At 36.0% G+C, this 20231-nt stretch overlaps 4 non-coding genes across 4 annotated transcripts; 3 read left to right on the top strand and 1 right to left on the bottom strand.

The window, feature by feature from the left end:
* The first annotated feature begins 3370 nt into the window (after window positions 1-3370).
* On the top strand, window positions 3371-3452 carry trnal-uag (transfer RNA leucine (anticodon UAG)). The gene has a single exon. It is a non-coding gene; the product is annotated as a tRNA-Leu (tRNA).
* A 627-nt stretch (window positions 3453-4079) lies between these two features.
* On the top strand, window positions 4080-4161 carry trnas-gcu (transfer RNA serine (anticodon GCU)). Its single transcript has one exon. It is a non-coding gene; the product is annotated as a tRNA-Ser (tRNA).
* Window positions 4162-4620: 459 nt separating this feature from the next.
* Window positions 4621-4702, top strand: trnal-aag (transfer RNA leucine (anticodon AAG)). The gene has a single exon. It is a non-coding gene; the product is annotated as a tRNA-Leu (tRNA).
* Window positions 4703-19947: 15245 nt separating this feature from the next.
* Window positions 19948-20019, bottom strand: trnap-agg (transfer RNA proline (anticodon AGG)). The gene has a single exon. It is a non-coding gene; the product is annotated as a tRNA-Pro (tRNA).
* Window positions 20020-20231: the final 212 nt, after the last annotated feature.

The raw sequence follows: 20231 nt of genomic DNA, 5'->3' as shown, positions 1-20231 counted from the left end.
TGCCAACAGTCATGTATTTTTTAACCTGTGGATTGTTGTTTTTACATGGCTTTAAGCCTCTTCTTCTTCTTTCTGCATGTAGACTCATCAGAGCATCTAAAGAAATCCCCAAGAAGATTGAATACCAAAATAAGGAAAAGCTACTTTTAAAAGTTATATTAATAATCCCTCTCTAAACCAAATATTATACCATTAATGAATGCAAAATATTTAACTAATTTTTACTTTTCAGGCACTGATGAACTGTCAGACAAAGACATCAGATAGTATTGCTGCCTCACAGTTCCATGGTCCCCAGTTCGAGATTGAGCTCAGGTTTCCCTCATTTCCAGTGTTGCCAAGAAAAGCTATAGATCTCTGAACAGGATAAAGTGGTTAATGAAGCTTAAAAAACAATTAGCTATCTCCTAATAATCCAACATTTGTCAAACTATAATATATTTATGAACCCTTTATAAATTGCAAGAGAGACAGAATTCGCCAAAAATAGCATGTAAATAGCAGCTCAACATCATCAGCAGAACTGCTTTCAATATAACAAAACTGTGTGAAAGTTTTTGTACAGTGCAGCTGGATTTCCTGTCACTGTGGGCGCCAGAGCACAGTAGTATAGAGCAGAGTCTGATACAGCAGCAGAGGAGATGATCAGATCCACTTGTTTAGTTTTATCATCAGCTTTAGCAGACATTCTTGGGTCAGTGTTGGAAATTAAATTTCCTTTTTGGTCAACAATAAGAAGGAACTCTGGTTTAGATTTTGGATATTGTCTGTACCAGTGCAGGTAGTTTCCTGTAGTAATGCTTGATTTGTATTTGCAGGACAGAGTAACATCATCACCTTCATCTACAGCTTTATGAGGGAAATCTGACTCTATTGAATCTGCCATGGAGTCACCTGTCATAGAGAAGAGAACATAATGTTCTTAAACTTTAAATAATCAACAGGAAATACTTAAGTCAGACCCACACTCTGCATTTTCACACTGCATCACCACACAGACTAATATTTAATATAATATAGTTAATATTTCTGTAATAACAAAAAGTCAATGTTAACTCACCTAGTGAAAGCCACAGATACATGAATATAACAGTGAACATGATGACTGGTCTTAGCTCAGTGAAAATAGTGGAGATCTTTCTGTAATCTAATATGTTAACACCATAAAGCTTCAAAATTGCTCCACCCCACAGCATCACATGACAGTGTCACCAATGTTGTTGTCAGATTGTTGATTCTTACTGAAACATCCTGGCTTTACATTCAGCCTCATATGGGAAACCTGTCCAGAGGACATTTAAGTAAACACATACTGAAAGCAGGAAATTAATGTATTTATGTTATTTTACATATGTTAGTGATATCTGTAATTTAGAGAAAGTTTGTGTAAACACCAGCAGGCAGATTAATTAAGTTTCTAGTTTTTAATGTTTCTGACACAGCAGGTGCCAAAGAAATGACATTAGATGATTATTTATTCTTATGACAGTTTAGTGTTAAGTGGACAGTTGTGTTGTTTAATCAGAATGATATCTCTGAAATTAACTTAGGCACTAAGAGTAACCAGGGCAGGGGTTAGGATATTATATCAGCAGTATGTATGATAGAAGAACAAGTATACTCTATGTCACAGAGAATGTGAGCAGGTTGTGTGGTGCTCTGGTTCTAGACCAACATTAAGATAAGTGACTGCGCCATCTTGTGTTCACTGAAGAGAAAAACCTTGACACCAAAAAAAATTGTTTTTTTAACTTACCAAATTTATATATGTGCAGAAATATAACTGAAAAAAATAATTGTTTCTCTTTCTCTCTCTCTCTCTCTCTCTCTCTCTCTCTTTCACACACACACACACACACACACACAGCCATTTGCTCACCCATTCACACCTAGGGGCAATTTAACATTATCAATCAATCTACTTAGACTAGCTTTATTTAGATATTACTTCAAACTTGTTGCAAAATATACAGTAATAATATTAAAAATTAGATGATTGTTCAGTAAGTGGCAATATACAGTATCTCACAAAAGTGAGTACACCCCTCACATTTTTGTAAATATATGGCAACCTGTAGCTCTGGTGAACTCCATGCCCAAGAGGGTTAAGGCAATGCTGGAAAATAATGGTGGCCACACAAAATATTGACACTTTGGGCCCAATTTGGACATTTCCACTTAGGGGTGTATTCACTTTTGTTGCCAACGGTTTAGACATTAATGGATGTGTGTTGAGTTATTTTGAGGGGACAGCAAATTTACACTGTTATACAGGCTGTACACTCACTACTTTACATTGTAGCAGAGTGTCGTTTCTTCAGTGTTGTCACATGAAAAGATATAATAAAATATTTACAAAACCGTGAGGGGTGTACTCACTTTTGTGAGATACTGTATGTCCATGTGTCCATACAGCCCTAAAACATCAGGCATGTGTGGCTTGGGGTGCAGTCAGAATTCTAATTCATCCCAAAAGTGTTGAGTGGGTTTGAGTTCAGGGCTGTGTGCAGGTAACTCATTTTATTCCACACCAAACTTGTAATAAACATCTTCATTGAGCTGGAACATGTTTTTGTAAGAATATAAAAACATCCTACAATTGTGCAGCAGTTTGGAGAATGCCCACATACTGGTGTGATGGTTAGGTGTCCACAAATATAGCCATATTGTACATATTCAGGACTTTGTTAGAATTAGTATTGTTGTAATAATGTTGTAATAACTGGTTGTGCATGTCAATAAAGAAACATATGTAAAAATATGTTAATATAAATACTGAACCCTTCTCAATATCTCAGTACCTCAGGTTATGGACTCTCCTTTCATACATATGCATACTTGTACCCTTTTTTAAAGGGCTACTGCAATATAAGCAGAACATTCATAAAGCTGCAACAAAATGTTCCCAATTATATATTTGCTTGAAATCTAATTTGTGCAAAGCCAATATTAAGTTATAACTTGTACTCAATTCACAGACAGATTAAAGTGCACAGTGGAATTGCACATTTTATTAGGTAGAATGTGTGTGTGTGTGTTCAGTGATTGTTTGCAGTCCGAATGGCCCAGGGGAAGAAGCTGTTTGTAAGTCTGGTGGTGTGAGACTTTGTTGACCTGAAGCGCCCCCCAGATGGCAACAGGTCAAACAAGTGATGAGCAGGATGTGAGGAGTCTCCTGTGATGGCCTTGATTTTGCTGAGGCAGCGGGACCTGGACATGTCATCCAGGGAGGGCAGAGGGCAGCCGATGATTTTTTGAGCTGTTTTTCACCCTCTGCACAGTTTGTCCTCATCTGTGCAGCTTGCGTACCACACACCCAGACAGTATGTCAGTGTGCTCTCCACAGAGGTCTATAAAGTTTAAGCCCTCAGGTAGCGTAGCCATGTGGTCTAAGGCACTGGATTTAGGCTCCAGTCTCTTCGGAGGCGTGGGTTCAAATCCCACCGCTGCCAGCTGAGCCTTTTCAAGGCAGTGGTTGTGGGCTCTGGCACCCCAAAGGCTTTACAGGGGTTGTGGCTCCGGTGCCTTCTGCAAATGTGCTTAAGAGTTGCCATTAGCTGGCTGCCTGGCTGCAAAAAAAAACCGAGCACGCTCACACCGTACCGGAGCCCCCAGACCCGGGTGCTGAAATATCTCCCCGTTTTTGGCAACTGGTGTCAACACCTGGCTTTGAACGCTGCTCCGTTTCACACCTTGCTTTTTCAAACAGCAAGTCCAAACAACCCCAGAACGGTACGCAAAACACGGTTTCCGTGTGTGTGAGCCGCATCAGTTGTGCCCTTACCATGGTTACGAGCTACCAACAAAACAACAATTCAACCAAGAATAAAAAATCGACATAAGAAGTGGTGGCCAAGAGGTTTGGGCAATGGAGTGCAAGTGCCAGGTGCACTGAGGTGTAAGGTCATGTGGGTGACCTAGGACGCCAAGAGGTTAAGGAGACAGACTGCTAATCCACGTGGGATGGGCTCCAGTTGCTTTGGGAACAGGCTTGTTTAAACGCGTTGGGTTATGGCGCTCCACTACGGAATTGTCGCCATCTCTGTGGACATTCAGCCTTGGGTGCCTTATCTATACTTGACGAGGTGGCCGAGAGGTTAAGGCGATGGACTGCTAATCCTTTGTGCTCTGCACGCGTGGGTTCGAATCCCATCCTCGTCGCTTGTGTGACCTTCAACCTCCTCTTTGCATACAGAATGCTTTGTACCTGGTCTGCCAGACCATGCTAGAGGTGAGCGAGAAAAGCTAGTCCTGGGTCTAGGTGTTTTGCAGCCGTGGGCTGTATTTCCATGTTGGTTGGACACAGATGCTGTAAGACTGACAGGTCGCCAGTGGAGATCCATGCAGATCAATGCAGTGCACAGTCCCGAAGACAGCGGCCCGGATCGTGCACCTTGATTTCAACAGACTGGGATGCAAGTTCATTTCAGCAAACCTTGTCAACAAGAGCCTAAGGCTGTCAATCCACTTTGCAAAACCTTTCCTGGGTTTGGATCTTGAATCACGTCTGGTAATGGAAGCGTGCGTGGTACAACCATTGCTACCGCCTGCCAGAGTGCCTCGCTTTCCCGACCTGGCAGGCCTCCCTTGACCACAGCCCCACAACCCTCCAAGGGCATGGGTAGTGTGGCCGAGCGGTCCAAGGCGCTGGATTAAGGCTCCAGTCTCTTCGGGGGCGTGGGTTCGAATCCCACCGCTGCCAGGTGAACTTTTTGGTCGACAACAGCAGAAGGTTGTTCCTTCACCCACACTTTCAGGAGTGTGCGGTTGAGCGCGAGGCCTTAATGCTGAGTTCACACTGCAAGATTTTCAAAGTTGTTGGGTCACCATTGTTTTCACACTGCACGACTATCTATCGGCTTGATTTCTGTTTATTTCTGATAAAAACCTATAACCTCTAATTAACTATAACATCGTGCTCCAACACTCCGTCCAGCGTGTATCCAGCCTTGATGCCCAATGACGCCTGAGATAAACACAGGCTCCCCGTGACCCGAGTATAGATCGGATAAGCGGTACAGACAATGAAATGAAATTGTGCTCCAACCAAAGCCGTGCTTGCTGATATTGAATAGAATAGAATAGAATAGAATAGAATAGAATAGAATAGAATAGAATAAATTTTATTGTCTTTGCACATAAGGAGTACAACAAAACTGTGGGTGCTCTTCTCAACAACAGTGCACTGAAATATAATACAATGAAGAGCATAGCAAGTAGTATAGAAAAATAAGAAATAAATAGGAAAATAATAAAATATTTAAAGAAATACAAAAAACATTAAACTGTCCAAGGATTTCCTATGAAAATGATACAAATCTAACCCAAAAATAATCTGTTTGCTGTTTAACCCTTAGGAGTCGGCAAGCCCGCCGGTGGGAACACTTGCATTTTTTCTGGTAACCGTGAAAAGAACTTAAAGTGCTCCGTCATTTTTGATCATACACATAAGTGTAGTACATCATTTGAATCTGTAAGGGTCTACTTTTATTTATGTACACTCAAAATATCCACAAAACATTGTGCTTTTGTAAAATAAAGAAAATAAACAGGGTGCACTTTCAGCCGTCTCAGTCTCCGCGAAAATATTTTTGAAACGTGTCATTAAAATGAACTGAAACTCCGTGAATACTGCACACACAGACATGAGAAATATATCTATAGAAAGCTTAAAGGGTCTACTTTTAAATGATGCAAGTCATATCGAAAATCACGGATTATGTAATCCGTGTGAAACCAAGGAGAGGCACAGAATTTCTGTCGCACTTCATTATCTGATCTATATGGTAGTTGAGTCAAATAAAGTCACAAAGTGGATTTGTTTAAATACCAGGCTAATTACTTTTCTTATTGTTTATTCAGTTATGATTACCTTTAAAACTACATTTATTTATATAGTTGACACTTCTCAGTTCCTGCTGATTTATTTAGAATTATGAACAGAAAGTGGGCAACAATTTGTAGAGTCTGTCTATGGGATCATAGATCACAGGGTATGATAAATCACAGAGGTAAAATGTTTGAAGATGCACTGCCACATTTCAGTTAAAAGGAAGCCATTTGATTGCTTGTTTATCTTTTATTGATTAACTCTTCCTATAACTCTTTCGACAAACTTTGCAACCTGAATTTGAACATTTTATTTTCTTGGTCTTTAACAAAACAGTTTTAATCCTTTCTCAACAGCCCTGCATTATGTGAAGGGAGTGCATCCCCAAACCAGGGTATATAACCAGGGTATCTTTAGAAAGCTGATACTTGTAAGCTTACTGTTCAAGACTGAGAATTACTCAAGTGCTTATTAACAGCTATAATCAAGATCCAAAGACATCCAAAGAAGTACCAAGTTTGTTTTCCTTTTGCTCTCTGGATCTTCATAAAGCTTCTTGAAGCTCCACCCTGCAGTATCACATGACAGGGCTGATTGTTGATTCTTACATTTGAATCCAGGATTTATTGAATTTATTGTTTGAATGAAAACAATTTTTTTGTAAAATGTCTTGCTAATGTTAACATCATAAAGGTTCATGAAGCTTCACCCCACAACAACACAAGGTTAAAGGTAGTTACATATGAAAAATACAGCATTAGTACAAGTGCACTAGAGATTTTAAACACAGTTTAGTCTAAAGTGGACAGTTGTTTTATGTGAGCTGGTATATCTGAAATTATCTACTACTGAGATGAACCATGGCAGGGGTTAAGATAATATTTGTGCAGTATGTATGATAGAAGTAGAGGTAGAGTCTATATCACAGAGGGTTTATTGTGAAAAGTATGTGAAAAGAATGTGCAGGTTTATATGCTGCTCTAGTATTCGGCCCATCATAAGATAACTGAGTTCACCATCTTTGTGTTCATCAAGGAGAAAAACCTTAAGACACAAAGAAATGTTCACAGACAAAAAGAGGCTTGAGTCATCAGAAAGAGTATTTAAACTTTGCACTTCATATATTTATAAAGGATTTTTTCTCTGTAACACTGTAATACATTATGTGTTAGTTTTTGCCTCTTCAAGGCAGTGGTGGTGAACTTGCTGTTGTTCACTGCAACAAACTCAAAAGATTCAGTGCTGCCTTCCATGATATAGTGTTGGTATATTGTATATTGTAAAATTCTGCTGTGATGATTGAACCAAGCTTTTACTTTTTATTTCCAGGTTATCAAGGAATATAGAATAGAAATTGTGTGTATAGGCGTTCTGCAATTTCAGTTTTCTTTCTTAATTAAGGCAAACCAATGACAAGGGATTCTTTTGATGGTTTTTACTGATTCTCCAAAGATTGTTTCTAGACTGCAGTAAGATCACAAATCATGCAATGCTTATATATAAAAGAACGGAAGATTATGTATAGCATATATTATTATACTTATATATATTATATATTATTGTACTTATAATCCATGAAGTCAGCTCTGAAGGATGTGACAAGAGGCTTAAAACATGGCCAACAATAAGATTACGCCATCTTGTGGAGGAAGGAGAATAATAACAATTTGCAGAACTTTATTCAACTTCTGAACGTGTACAGAGCCTCAGCTGCTTTATTATATAAGTTTTCATTGTTTGAATAACATTGTAGAAAATAATAATAATAATAATAATAATAATAATAATAATTTAATAAAAAATAGTGTTAGTCATTTAAAAATGAATTAACTTACTATTGTTTTATGATCCAGCAAAGTGATGCTGTGTGAGCTATAGCATGATGGCTCTATAAATAAAAGTGTATTTTATTTTAAAAGCATTGTAAATTCTTATTGATTTTAAACTCAGGTTGCTGTGTAGAGTTTTGAATGCTTTGCCAATATCCACTTTGCTCCTAGACAAGATTAAATAAAATAGTTACAGATGAATGAATGAATGAATGAATGAATGAATGAATGAAATGTGTCAATAATATAAACTTATTATAAATAATGAGAACAAAAGGGAAAGTTTTCCCCAAAAAGCCATGTAAATTTTCCCCATGTAAATTTCTTATTGGCATAACTGCTTTCAACATAACAAAAAAGTTTTTGTACAGTGCAGCTGGATTTCCTGTCACTGTGGGCGTCAGAGCACAGTAGTATAGAGCAGAGTCTGATACAGCAGCAGAGGAGATGATCAGATCCACTTGTTCATCTTCATGAACTTTAGCAGACATTCCATGGGGGATGGGGGAACTTAGATCTCCACTTGGAGTAACATAAAGAAGGAACTCAGGTTTAGAGTTCATATATTGCCTGTACCACTGCACATTATATATGTTACCACTGAAGTCTTTGTAGCTGCAGGACAGAGTAACATCATCACCTTCATCTACAACTTTATGAGTGAAAAGTGGCTCTATTGGATCTGCCATGGAGTCACCTGTTATAGAGAAGACAACATATTGTTTTTTTTTCTAAATAATTTAATAATAAGGTATTACATAAATTATACTCACAATTTACTACTGTTTAAAAACACATGTGGTCATCCTTGATTCAGAACATAGTATTTTTGCAATAATAAAAATGTTTACTCACCCAGTGAAAGCCACAGACACATGAATATAACAGTGAACATGATGAATGATCTTAGCTGAAGGAAACTATTCTTTCTGTACACTGATATGTTAACATCATCAGGATTCATGAAGCTCCACCCCACAGCATCACTCACATGACAGTGTCACTAATGTTACTGAAAGATTCTTGATTCTTACTGAAGCATTCTGGCTTTACATTCAGTCTCACATGGGGAACATGTCCTAAATCTATTTTAAACAAACACAAAAAGCTAAACTAAAAGCAGGAACTGATAATGAACTGCAATAATCACTATAATAAAGTTTAATCATGTAATTATTGAAATAATTATTATACAAACATTAAATCACAATTTTAAAAAAGCTTCTGTTGTTGCTGCTGTCATTTGGAGCCATTTGTGCCACATTCTGCAAAATTATGTAACATGATAAATCATGACTTCAGAATTGAGTGTGATTGTGTGTAGTTGTCATGTTTAATCCATTTTATTTTTATTGTAATAATTTACAGTATCAGTACATACATAATCATGAACTAAGCTTAATGGCTTAGTGGTTAGCTTGTTCCCCTCACACCGCCAGTGTCCTGGATTCACGTCTCGCTCCCACTCACTGTGTGTGGAGTTTGCATGTCCATCTCTCCGTGCTTGGTGGGTTTCCTCTGGTTTCCTCCCATAGTCTAAAGACATACTTCTAGGCTGATTGGAGTCTCTAAATTGGAAGTAGTGTGTGTGCCCTGTGATGGGTTGGCACTCTGTCCAGGGTGTATCCTGCCTTTATGCCTGAGATAGGCACAGGCTCCCTGTGACCTGATGATAGATCGGATTAGAGGTAAAGACAATGAGGAAAAAAAAAACCTAAATTAACACTTGCTTAAATCTGAACTAATGCATGATTTAAGGCATGTACTAATCACAAACTAATAAAGAGCTAACTTTATCTATGCTGTGACTTTTATAAATTCATGTGGGAATAATTCACATACATTTCACATTATTTATATAATTTGCCATATGAAGCTGCACATGATGGATGACACTGGATTACTTTTATCATTTAATCTGATCCTCTTTATTGAACATAGAAGAACACACTAATAATAAACACCAGTGATTTCATCTCAACCCATTTTGTATCTTTCTCCATTCATTTCTCTTCCAATCCCACTGTAGTATTAGTATGTGCGCTGGGTGACTCGGGTCCAGGGCTCTGCTCCTTTGAACACAACATAACATTCATTATTTTTCCGTGTTTTAGTCTTAAATGTGGCTGTGTTACTTTTAACTACTGGGTCTATGTTAATCAGGTCTGCTGGCTTTCAATCCTTCAACAGTTACACTGCTCATGTTTCAGGTCACTACCCTTCAATATCACTGTGGCACATGACTCTGTACTTTCCAACTAAGTTATCAAATAACACCACACAATGTGAAAGAAAGTTCACAACCCTGTTACTTAATGTCGTCTAGTCAGAGATCATTTCTGTCATTTGTCAGAGCGTCAAACTTTTCCTAAAGGTGAAGAATCTTCTGCTTTTATATCATAATTGTCTGTTTTGCTTTGTTTTGCTTGTCAATCTGTACTGTGGGTGCTCCTTTTAAAAGAGATATCTAAGATATGTAAATTGGCTGCAGGCAAAATGATGATGGTTAAAAATTGAATTGGGTCAATTTCAAGGTAGATAATTAAAAAAATCTAAACGTGTAAAAAAATCTAAAAAAGAAAACAATTTTAAATAATGAATTATCTTTTCATGTGTCTGAATGTAGAAAAGGCTACAAGCAAACCTGCTTCTTTATTGCTTTACTACAATGGTTTAAAAAATAATAATAGCACACCACCTTAAAATACAGCCTATGAGTAGTATGATGGATATCTGGAATATTTCCTTGCTAGACCACCAGAGGGCAGCACTGAACATTAGAGTTGAACTCTATTTTGGTTCTATGTTCATTTCCCCTGTTCAGTTGGTTCACCTGTTTAGTGTTATGTGAGTAGTGACACAGGAATTAGCTTCCCGAGTTAAGCTCCTTTGCTCTACCTTGTAATTGCCTAGCTTCTGTTTGAAGCATGTTTGTTTGCCTAGCCTAACCTAGCCTAGCCTAGCCTAAACTGGCTTAGCCTAGCTTAGCATAGCCTAGCCTAGTGTAATTCTGAATCAGCTTTTGGTTTGCTTTATTTTACTGCAGTTTCTGCTTCTATGTAGTAGTTTATTTAGGAGAATAAAAGGCAAAAAAATGTTATTAAAAATGAAATGTTTTAAAATGTATGTGTATTGTTAAATCCTTTATTATAAGAAAAAGAATTGTGGGACCTTTTGATCCCGTTCACCAAGAAGATTTCTTAAATTCATTTACTGATGTTCTCAGTGACTCTTTATAAGTTACTGATGTCATTTGTGACGATCTGAACAAATGACATCAGCGAGTCTGCAAATCCTTCTTCATTCTCCTAGTCCAATCATTTAATTCACAAATGAAGCAGTTCGATCAGAATCAATAGTTCTACCATCAGTCTCAAGGTAAGAGGCGTCTGACCAACGATATGATCCTTCACAGTCCACTTTCTGTTTTTTAATCCATAAGACTGTTGTAGTTAAGATTAGTGCTTCATAGTGCTGCTTGAGGAATTCTATTCAACAAGGCCTTGTGTTTTTGTGAGATTGCTAGCTTGTTAGTTGCTGGCTTGCTAAAGTCAGCTCTTGGCTCTGTAATGATCTGAAATAACATGCAGAACAAACAGAACCCTAAGGAACAACAATTACAGAAAAAGCATACAACTGCCAGAGAAAGCTTACCAGCTTACCAGCTACTACTACTACTACTGCTCAGGTCCTGTGATAGTCTCAGTGTTGTGTACAATAATATTTCCATCCTTGGGCTTTATTCTTTTTATCTTTTATAATCAGTATAGTCTGGAATAATTGAGGTATTTCCCATATTCACATTAGTTAAAATAAATAGTACACAAATGGTGTGATGCTTCACTACAATTTACACATCCTATCTAGTGTATATTATGTTTTTTTTAACTAATACCTACATTTCATCTGGATGTAGATTCATCTTGTAAATTAAACTGTACTGATAAGAAAGACACATTTTTAAGTTTTTATGTGTTATGCATAATTTCTTTTTAAACCTATTTCTGTGTCATTTGTAGCTATTTTGAATGAAATTAAGGTTATTTTCAGAGCTGAGGTAAGAGCATATAGTGAGGAATTAATACCAGTATAGAGCACATTGATGTTTACTGTTTGTCAGTAAGCTGTATGGGACTTTCATGTGTGATAATGAAAGCCATATTGATTAATTAAGAATTAATCATTTAAATTCATTTTAAGGTTGTTGAATTTTATGTTACATCTACATGAGAGAAATCATACAGTTTTTTTTATTGATTGTTCAATCAGTAAGCATTGCCAACATAGGTAAGAAGAGGAGTGTTGATATTTGCAGCCAAATAAATATCTAGGAGAGTCTAGGAACTAAAAAAGAAAATTGTATGGAAGTAAACAGGTAAACAGCTCCAACTCCTGAGGAAAAAAATGCAGCTTGACTTTTTGTACAGTCTGTTTGAGTTTTGTGTCACTGTGGGCTCCATGGTGCAGTAGTACAGTGCAGAGTCTGATACTGCAGCAGGAAAGATCTCCAGATCTACTTTCTTGTCCTTTTTATGAACTTTGATGGATAGTCCTGGGTCATGTTGCTTAGCGTTGGTTACATCATTTGTAGACACAATAATCAGCAGCAAAAACTCTGGTTCTGATTGAGGTTTTTGTCGATACCAGTGGAGATAATCAAGAAGCCTCTGCTATAATATTTTACTCATAAATGCCAATATGCACATGAACACTGAGCTTCATGTGTAATGAACATGACATACCATTATCAGCAGTAGTGAAGAAAAGATTGTTACTTGTGTGTTTCCTTCTCGCCTGGAACTTTAGAAAGAAATATTAATGTTCTGTCTTTAATGTCTCCACATTTAGCTCCACCCACTCATATCTATTCATATTTATCACAGCTTTTGTTCCCTAAGTGAATTACTTCCTCTTAAATCTATTAGGTATGCAGATTATCTTTTGTCAGTTCAAGTTTTTGACTTTTGATAAAACTACAGCTTTAAACCAAAACCCACATCAACCTTGAGACCTACCTGTTATATAATAATGTTTAAATCCACTCTACCTTAAAATATAAGTAACTGCTTATTGTCCTGCAGACAAAAATTCATTTATTTATTATTCATCTTCATTAACGGCTTTATCCTGATCAGGGTTGTAGTGTATCTGAATTATATTCTAACCCTAGGCCATAAAGCTCATGAGTAATTTATCCAAGGATCTACAGGCAGCTTTGAAAGTTTATATCATAAATAAGAAAAAGAAACATCCAGCTCAAAAGGCTAGAGCTATCCCTGATCACGTAATTATGTTTAAGATTCTATATGTATATTCATCAGAGTTGTGTACAAGCCATAAACATAAATCATAAAACAAGAAAAAGGTGATTTTACTAACAGTTTCCTTATTTTAATCAAACTGACATCTGTTCATAGCCACTGCCAAATCTAACTAAATGACATTTGTATATCTATCTATCTATCTATCTATCTATCTATCTATCTATCTATATATATATATATATATATATATATATATATATATATATATGTACATAATAAACATAACAATGAATCAATGAATCAATCAATGACTTATTTAATTAATGTAGTGTATCATTGGGGAAGCTGAGCAAAAAAGAATTAATGAATTAACTTAATTACACAATGTATGCTTCAGTGGCACCTAGCTTTAACGTTTCTGGTAGTGTCCTTAATTTATTTTATTTTTTTACCCTTAAAATTGTAGAATATACTGTGAATAATGTGTAGTTGCTCATCTCTCTTTTATTTTCTTTCATTTTCTTTTATTTTAGTCACATCTGTTATTAGAATTTGTTATTTGTGTCTGTGGTTAACTGATAAGTCGGTAAAGGAAGTGTCTTTCATTTTCTGTGGTTTTTATAAACAATAAGTTTTTGTAAAGCCTTTCAGTGACTCTGTATCACTGTGTTCCTTCTTGTAGAGCACAATGATAGAGTGCAGAATCTGAGATCTGTAGATCTTTAATTGTAAGTTCAGTAGAGTCTGGGGTTGTTTTTGACTCTAATCGAGAGCCAGTGGGATTATACTCTGAACTTGCTGACTTTGCACCTTTAAACAGTAAAAACTGTGGTGCGCTGTTAGGATATTGTTTGTACCAGTGAAGATAAACATGACTGCTGCTTGACGTATATGAACATCTCAGAGTAACAGTGTCTCTTTCTTTCCCCTCAGTTTTGGCGTTATTATCTTTCGGCCCAATTTTATCTGCAACAATGCCTGTTGTAAACAACAATATATAAATAAATACAAACAAAAATAAATATTCAAATAATTTCTGTAAACATACCTAAAACATCAGCTAAAATCAATGCAGAAAATTATTTTTGTTAATAAAATTAATTAACTGATGAAAATGAATTACCTGTAACTAGAGTGAGAATCAGTGGTATGTATCTCACTATGTACAGTAAGTTGTATAGTTGATCCATTTCTGAACACAGCTCTGTGAGGATTCTGTATAATAGTGCTGTATGTGCTGAACTTTACACGTCTCTAGAAGGCCACACCCAGGAAGTGATGCTGTTCAGGATGAAATCTTGGCTCACTAATAACAATAAATAAATCTTGATTTCAATTTGACTTTCTGACCTATTTGAGTAATAAAATAAATGAAACCTAGTTACAAATAGAGCTCAAAACTTTAGGTCTGAAATTGATTCAGTGTCCACATTATTTTAAACTTATATAGCTGTCTATATACTGAATACTTACAAAACAACATTGTCCAGAATAAAAAAAACCTGCAGGTATATACATGAGAATAATTGTTTAGTGTTTACAAACTCCAAAATTAATTTATAAACAAGTTAATATAGATGGGTTAGAAGTTTCCCATGTCTTCAGTGGACTGTTTTTGACATTATTATTATTAGTTGAATAGTTTAAGAATAATTAGGTGAATGTTTATTTAGTTATTTTTATTATTATTTTCCAGTATGGACACAAATAAAAGGTTTTGGGATCATTTTGTCCTAAATGGTTCCTTAGCCAGTGATGTTCAATTAAAAACAGCTGGTAATTAATGTTTATTAACCAGTTAATTGAGTAACAAAGATCAGCTGTACAATTTCTCCTAACAGATAATATCTGAATATGATCTAGAATTACTACAACACTTGATTTATCAGTATTAACACATAAAACTGTTGGGTATTGGTATAGAGTATTTTAGTTTCTGTGGTCTGACTAAACCTATACAGAATCCTGCACTTGTGTCAAGCTGATTAGATATTGTTTTATTGATATTAGTTCAGTTACTGAGCCTGATTGTCTGGGAGAAGAAGCTTTTACAGAGTTTGGCAGATGTTCTGTCCAGATGTTCTCATTCCTTCTGAAGATGGCAGGTGAGGAAAGAGTCTGGTAGAAGGGGGAAGTGATGTTCAGAAAACTGACAGCTTAATTAATGTACACTTTCTGGTAATGATCCTTGACTAAAGTAAGAGAGACCCTGATGATGTTTCCAGTGGTTTTCTCTATCTGTTGTAGTGTCTTGTGCTCTGAGACAGAATACTCTTTTCATATTAAACACTGGTACAGCTGCACAGGATGCCATTTATTCCTTTTTTTATGTTTTCTCTCGTACATGTCTGCAGGAAATTAAGAGTTCACCCTATGGATTTATCCTTCTACACTTGTCCTCGCACTTCTCCACCTTCTCTCTGTATGTAAACTCAATATTTTGCTGATGAGACTCAACACTGTATTGTCATCAGCATACTTGAAGATATATTTTCACTTTAAGGCAGATTTGTGTTTCAGCACAGTTTTTATGATATTCAGACAGATTGATCAGTTTACAATTCATGCCTACGAACCATGTAAACCAAAAACTAGTAAATATTATCAACTTGAAAATGATCATATAGTATAGTAATACAAAATAAAAAAAAATAAAATCCAAGACCAGCAACAGAGCACAGACTGATTACTGAGGATCGCTAGTAATAATCCAACATGTGTCAAAATATAAACTCTTTATAAATCACAATAGAGAGAGATTTCCCCCAAATATGGCATGTGAAGTCGAAATTATCAGTAGAACTGCTTTCAATATAACAAAACTGTGTGAAAGTTTCACACTTTCACCTGTCACTGTGGCCCTCAGAGCACAGTAGTATAGAGCAGAGTCTGATACAGCAGCAGAGGAGATGATCAGATCCACTTTCTTATCATGAACTTTAGCAGACATTCTTGGGGGAGTGTTGGGACTTGGATCTCCATTTTGATAAATATAAAGAAGGATCTCAGGTTTAAATTTTGGATATTGTCTGTACCACTGCAGAGTCTGTACAATACCTCTGAAGTCTTTGTAGCTGCAGGACAGAGTAACATCATCACCTTCATCTACAACTTTATGAGGGAAAAGTGGCTTTATTGAATCTGCCATGGAGTCACCTGTCATAGAGAAGAAAATGTAATGTATTTAACCTTTACACAATCAAGCCAGAATTACATACAGAAATCATGATTTCTAACAGCACACAATTAATAAACAACACATAATATATAAACTAACAAAAGGTCAATGTTAACTCACCCAGTGAAAGCCACAGACACATGAATATAACAGTGAACATGATGAATGATTTTAGCTGAATGAAAGTTAAAAGCTTCTGAACTCTTTTTGTACTCTGAAATATTAACATGATAAATGTTCACGAAGCTCCACCCCCCAGCATCACATGACAGTGTCTCCAGTGTTACTGACAGATTGTTGATCTTTACTGAAACATTCTGCCTTGTTTGGGAAACTCTACTGAAACTGTTTACATAGTAAACAAAGAAATTATTCTATTATTGTATTTATTCAATTTTATACAAATTTACTAACAATTAAAATGAGTAAATATTTTAGTTTTTATATTTTATAAGTAGTGTCTTGACTTATGGCATTTATTTGTTTGTTGTGATAAAGCATGTTTATTAGAGTTCATATTATTCTGCAAAGAAGTATTTATAACAGAGTCTACATCTTTGGAGGATGTGAGCAGAGTCCTAGCACCTGACCCACAATAAGATAACTCACTACACCATCTTGTGGAGAAATAAGAAAGACTTGGTTTTTAAGGTAATTGAAGTTAATTTATTTATTAATGACATTAATAAATAAACTTCTGAACTATAATTAATATTATATAATGTATATATTTAGTATTTTGTGCATTTCTTTGTATAGCCTTCCCATACAGAGTTCCATAGAGTTCCTGGACTAAATCGCTGTTCCAGTTCACTTCAAATATTTTTCCATCTGATTTTATTCAGTAGGGTTAATTAAGTGTAGTGACCAAAGAACAAAACTGGAGCTATGATTGCACTGGTGTTAATTACAATCATACAGGACTCACAAACAGAATATTGTCTATAGAGAAAAAGAGCTGCAGAGGAACAGAAACTTTTCCTCCAACAATTTTCTTCATCTATTGATCAAGAGGAGAATAAACTGTGCACCTGAGCCTTTCCTCATTAATGTTCAAGAACACGTCTGTTATAAACAATCAGCTAAAAGAACATTCTCACTCTAACTACATTTCACTGGCAATCAGAAACTGATATGTATTTATTTTATAGTTATGTTTGGTTACTTAAAGATGATTGTGATTACATTAAACAGTGTATTCTGGGTGGATGAATTGTTGTCAACAGCCTTTAATATAAATACACCAATTTATTTGAATTTATTGACAACAATTTATTATTAAGCAACTTTTTAAAATACTTGTTCTTTTGGTTTGTAACTTGCAAACTAAAGGACTTAGCAATATCAGCAATAGTGAAGAAAACCAAGTGGGCATAATAACATTGTTATCCTGAGTGTTTAGTTAGTTTGTGTTTATCTTTTGATATAAACATCATATTTATTCATATTCATGACAACTCTGCTTTACCTCACACAGCAACTCTTTCTCATCTACTAGACAATTAGAAAATCTTAGTATGCTAAAACTACAGTAAAACCAAGCCCCAGATCCATAAGCTGCAGCTGCAACCTAATGAATGGTCATTCAATCAGAGTTTATTTTAAGTACCTACTTTATCCTGGTCACACTTCCACAACTGTCTCTATACATTATATATACACACCTTCATTCATTCATTCATGCTTTGTCCTGGGCAGGTGAATCTGGAGCTTCTCCCAGCAACACTAGGGATGATGCAGGAATACACCCTGGATGATACAGCAGTCTAATGCAGGACAAAATGCACAGACACATTCACACACTCATTCAGACTTAGGGGAAATTTAGTGTCAGCAGTCCACCTTAAGTTGGAACGTTTACATCACAGTACAAATAAGAAAACAGAGGACAAGCTCAAAAGGCTAGAGTCATCATCCCTCCATCAAATAATTATGTTTAAGATTATAGACATTACCCTTATGTGCAATCAAATCTTGTCACTAATTTTTTTTATATTATTATATTTATCTGTATGATCAAACTCACATCTGTTCAAATGAAAATGCAGAATAAACATTTAATAAATGAATGTAGATGTAGATTTATGAATTAAAGTATAGTTGTGTTGATCCCTCATTTTCTTTTCAGGCTATTAGCTCCAGCTGCAAATGTTTTCACAAATGTTGTTTGTGTCTGTGGTTAACTGATAAGTTGGTAAAGTGAGTCTCTTTCATCTTCTTTGGTTTTAGAAACTTAATATACCATGTTGATGTTTTTGTAAAGCCTTTCAGTGACTCTGTATCACTGTGCTGCTACTCTTAGAGCAAAATGATAGAGTGCAGAATCTGAGAGCTTTAGACCTCTGATAGTAAGTTCAGTAGAGTCTCTGCTTGTTTTCGACTTTAGTCCATGATCATCAGGAGTGCTCCCATAACGTTCATTTGACCTTGCACCTTTATACAGTAAAAACTGTGGTGCGCTGTTAGGATATTGTTTGTACCAGTAAAGATAAATACGATCACTGCTTGCCTCATATGAACATTTCAGACTAACAGTCTCTGCTTCTTTCCTGACAATGTTTGCATCTGTTGGCCAAATTTTATCTGCAAAGCTTCCTGGTGTGACAAAAACATAAAGAAACATGTCAGTGAAGTATTTTTTGTAATTCCAATATTGACTTAAGGAATCAAGAAATTACTAGATTAATACAAACATGCTTATTAATTAATGCAATTATTTAACTGATTAAATATCACTGTAATAATTAATAACTGATTGAAAATTACCTGTAACTACAGTGAGAATCAGTGGTATGTATCTCACTATGTACAGTAAGTTGTATAGTTGATCCATTTCTGAACACAGCTCTGTGAGGATTCTGTATAATAGTGCTGTATGTGCTGAACTTTACACGTCTCTAGAAGGACACACCCAGGAAGTGATGCTGCTGTAGTGTAGAGTCATTAATATGTCTGTGTTGTATTTTAAGATTCATCATCTATACCATACTATAAGCCTTTATCTGTTTGTGTGTTTTTTTAATTATTTGTACATTTATAAATAATTATGATAATTTCCTATGACAAAAATCATAGGAAACTGGATCCAGTCTCTCATAAGTAAATTTGCTGTGTCTGTTCCCAAAAGGTAATTAAATTCAGTTCACTTCATTTTCATTCATATCACTTTTAACAATAGACACTGTCTCAATGCAGCTTTACAGAAATACAGAAATTCAGAATAGAAATTACAAAGTTGAAAATTAACTTTACCCCTAATGAGCAACTCTGAGGCAACAGCGGCAAGAAAAAACTCTGTGAGACGATATGAGGAAGACTCAAATGTGAACCCATCCTCATCTGGGTGATACCAGAGAGTGTGATTATGAATAAATTACCTTCTAATTGTATATTATCAAACATTAAAAGCAGCAGAGGAGATGATCAGATCCACTTGTTTAGTTTTATCATCAACTTTAGCAGACAGACGTGGTGGCATAGGGATTTACCTTTTACCCTCCTTTCTGAAAAATCAATGTTAACTTACCTAATGAAAGCCACAGACACATGAATATAACAGTGAACATGATGAATGGTGTTAGTAAAATGACAATATTCTGAGGTCTTTCTGTACTCTATTATATTAATATTTCAGAGGTTCATGTCTCCACAAAGTGTGACATTCTCCATCCCGCTCCCCGTATTCCAGAGATAGGCTCCAGGTTGGAGCTTTAATTTTCAGAGGTAATTACAGTGGGATTTGAACCTTCTTGGACCTCTGGAGAAACAAGCTTCCAAGCGAGAACCAAGCCGGCAGTGCAAGTTTCCATTAGTTTTATCCCAACCACTCTATTCCATGTAAAACCAGAGCTTGTCCAGGATTTGAACCTGGGACCTCTCGCACCCTAAGCAAGAATCATACCCCTAGACCAACAAGCCAGGTCATCCCTGTTACCTTGATGTGCACCAATGAAGGTTCACTGTACTCTGTAACTGTATGACCTTCTTGTTCATATGGACTGGGGTCCGAGTAAAAGGAACTCGGTTACACAAAGTCAAGTTAACAATAAAGCGAGGCTCCTGTGGGATTCAAACCTTTTTGGAATCCAGACGCTAAGTGTGAACCAAGTAAGCAGCTCTTGCCATTGGGC

The sequence above is a fragment of the Hemibagrus wyckioides genome, unplaced genomic scaffold (genome assembly GCF_019097595.1).
Source record: "Hemibagrus wyckioides isolate EC202008001 unplaced genomic scaffold, SWU_Hwy_1.0 Contig21, whole genome shotgun sequence".
Classification (NCBI taxonomy): domain Eukaryota; kingdom Metazoa; phylum Chordata; class Actinopteri; order Siluriformes; family Bagridae; genus Hemibagrus; species Hemibagrus wyckioides.
The sequence above is the reverse complement of the archived record's forward strand: the minus strand, read 5'-3'. Positions and strand labels throughout refer to the sequence as shown.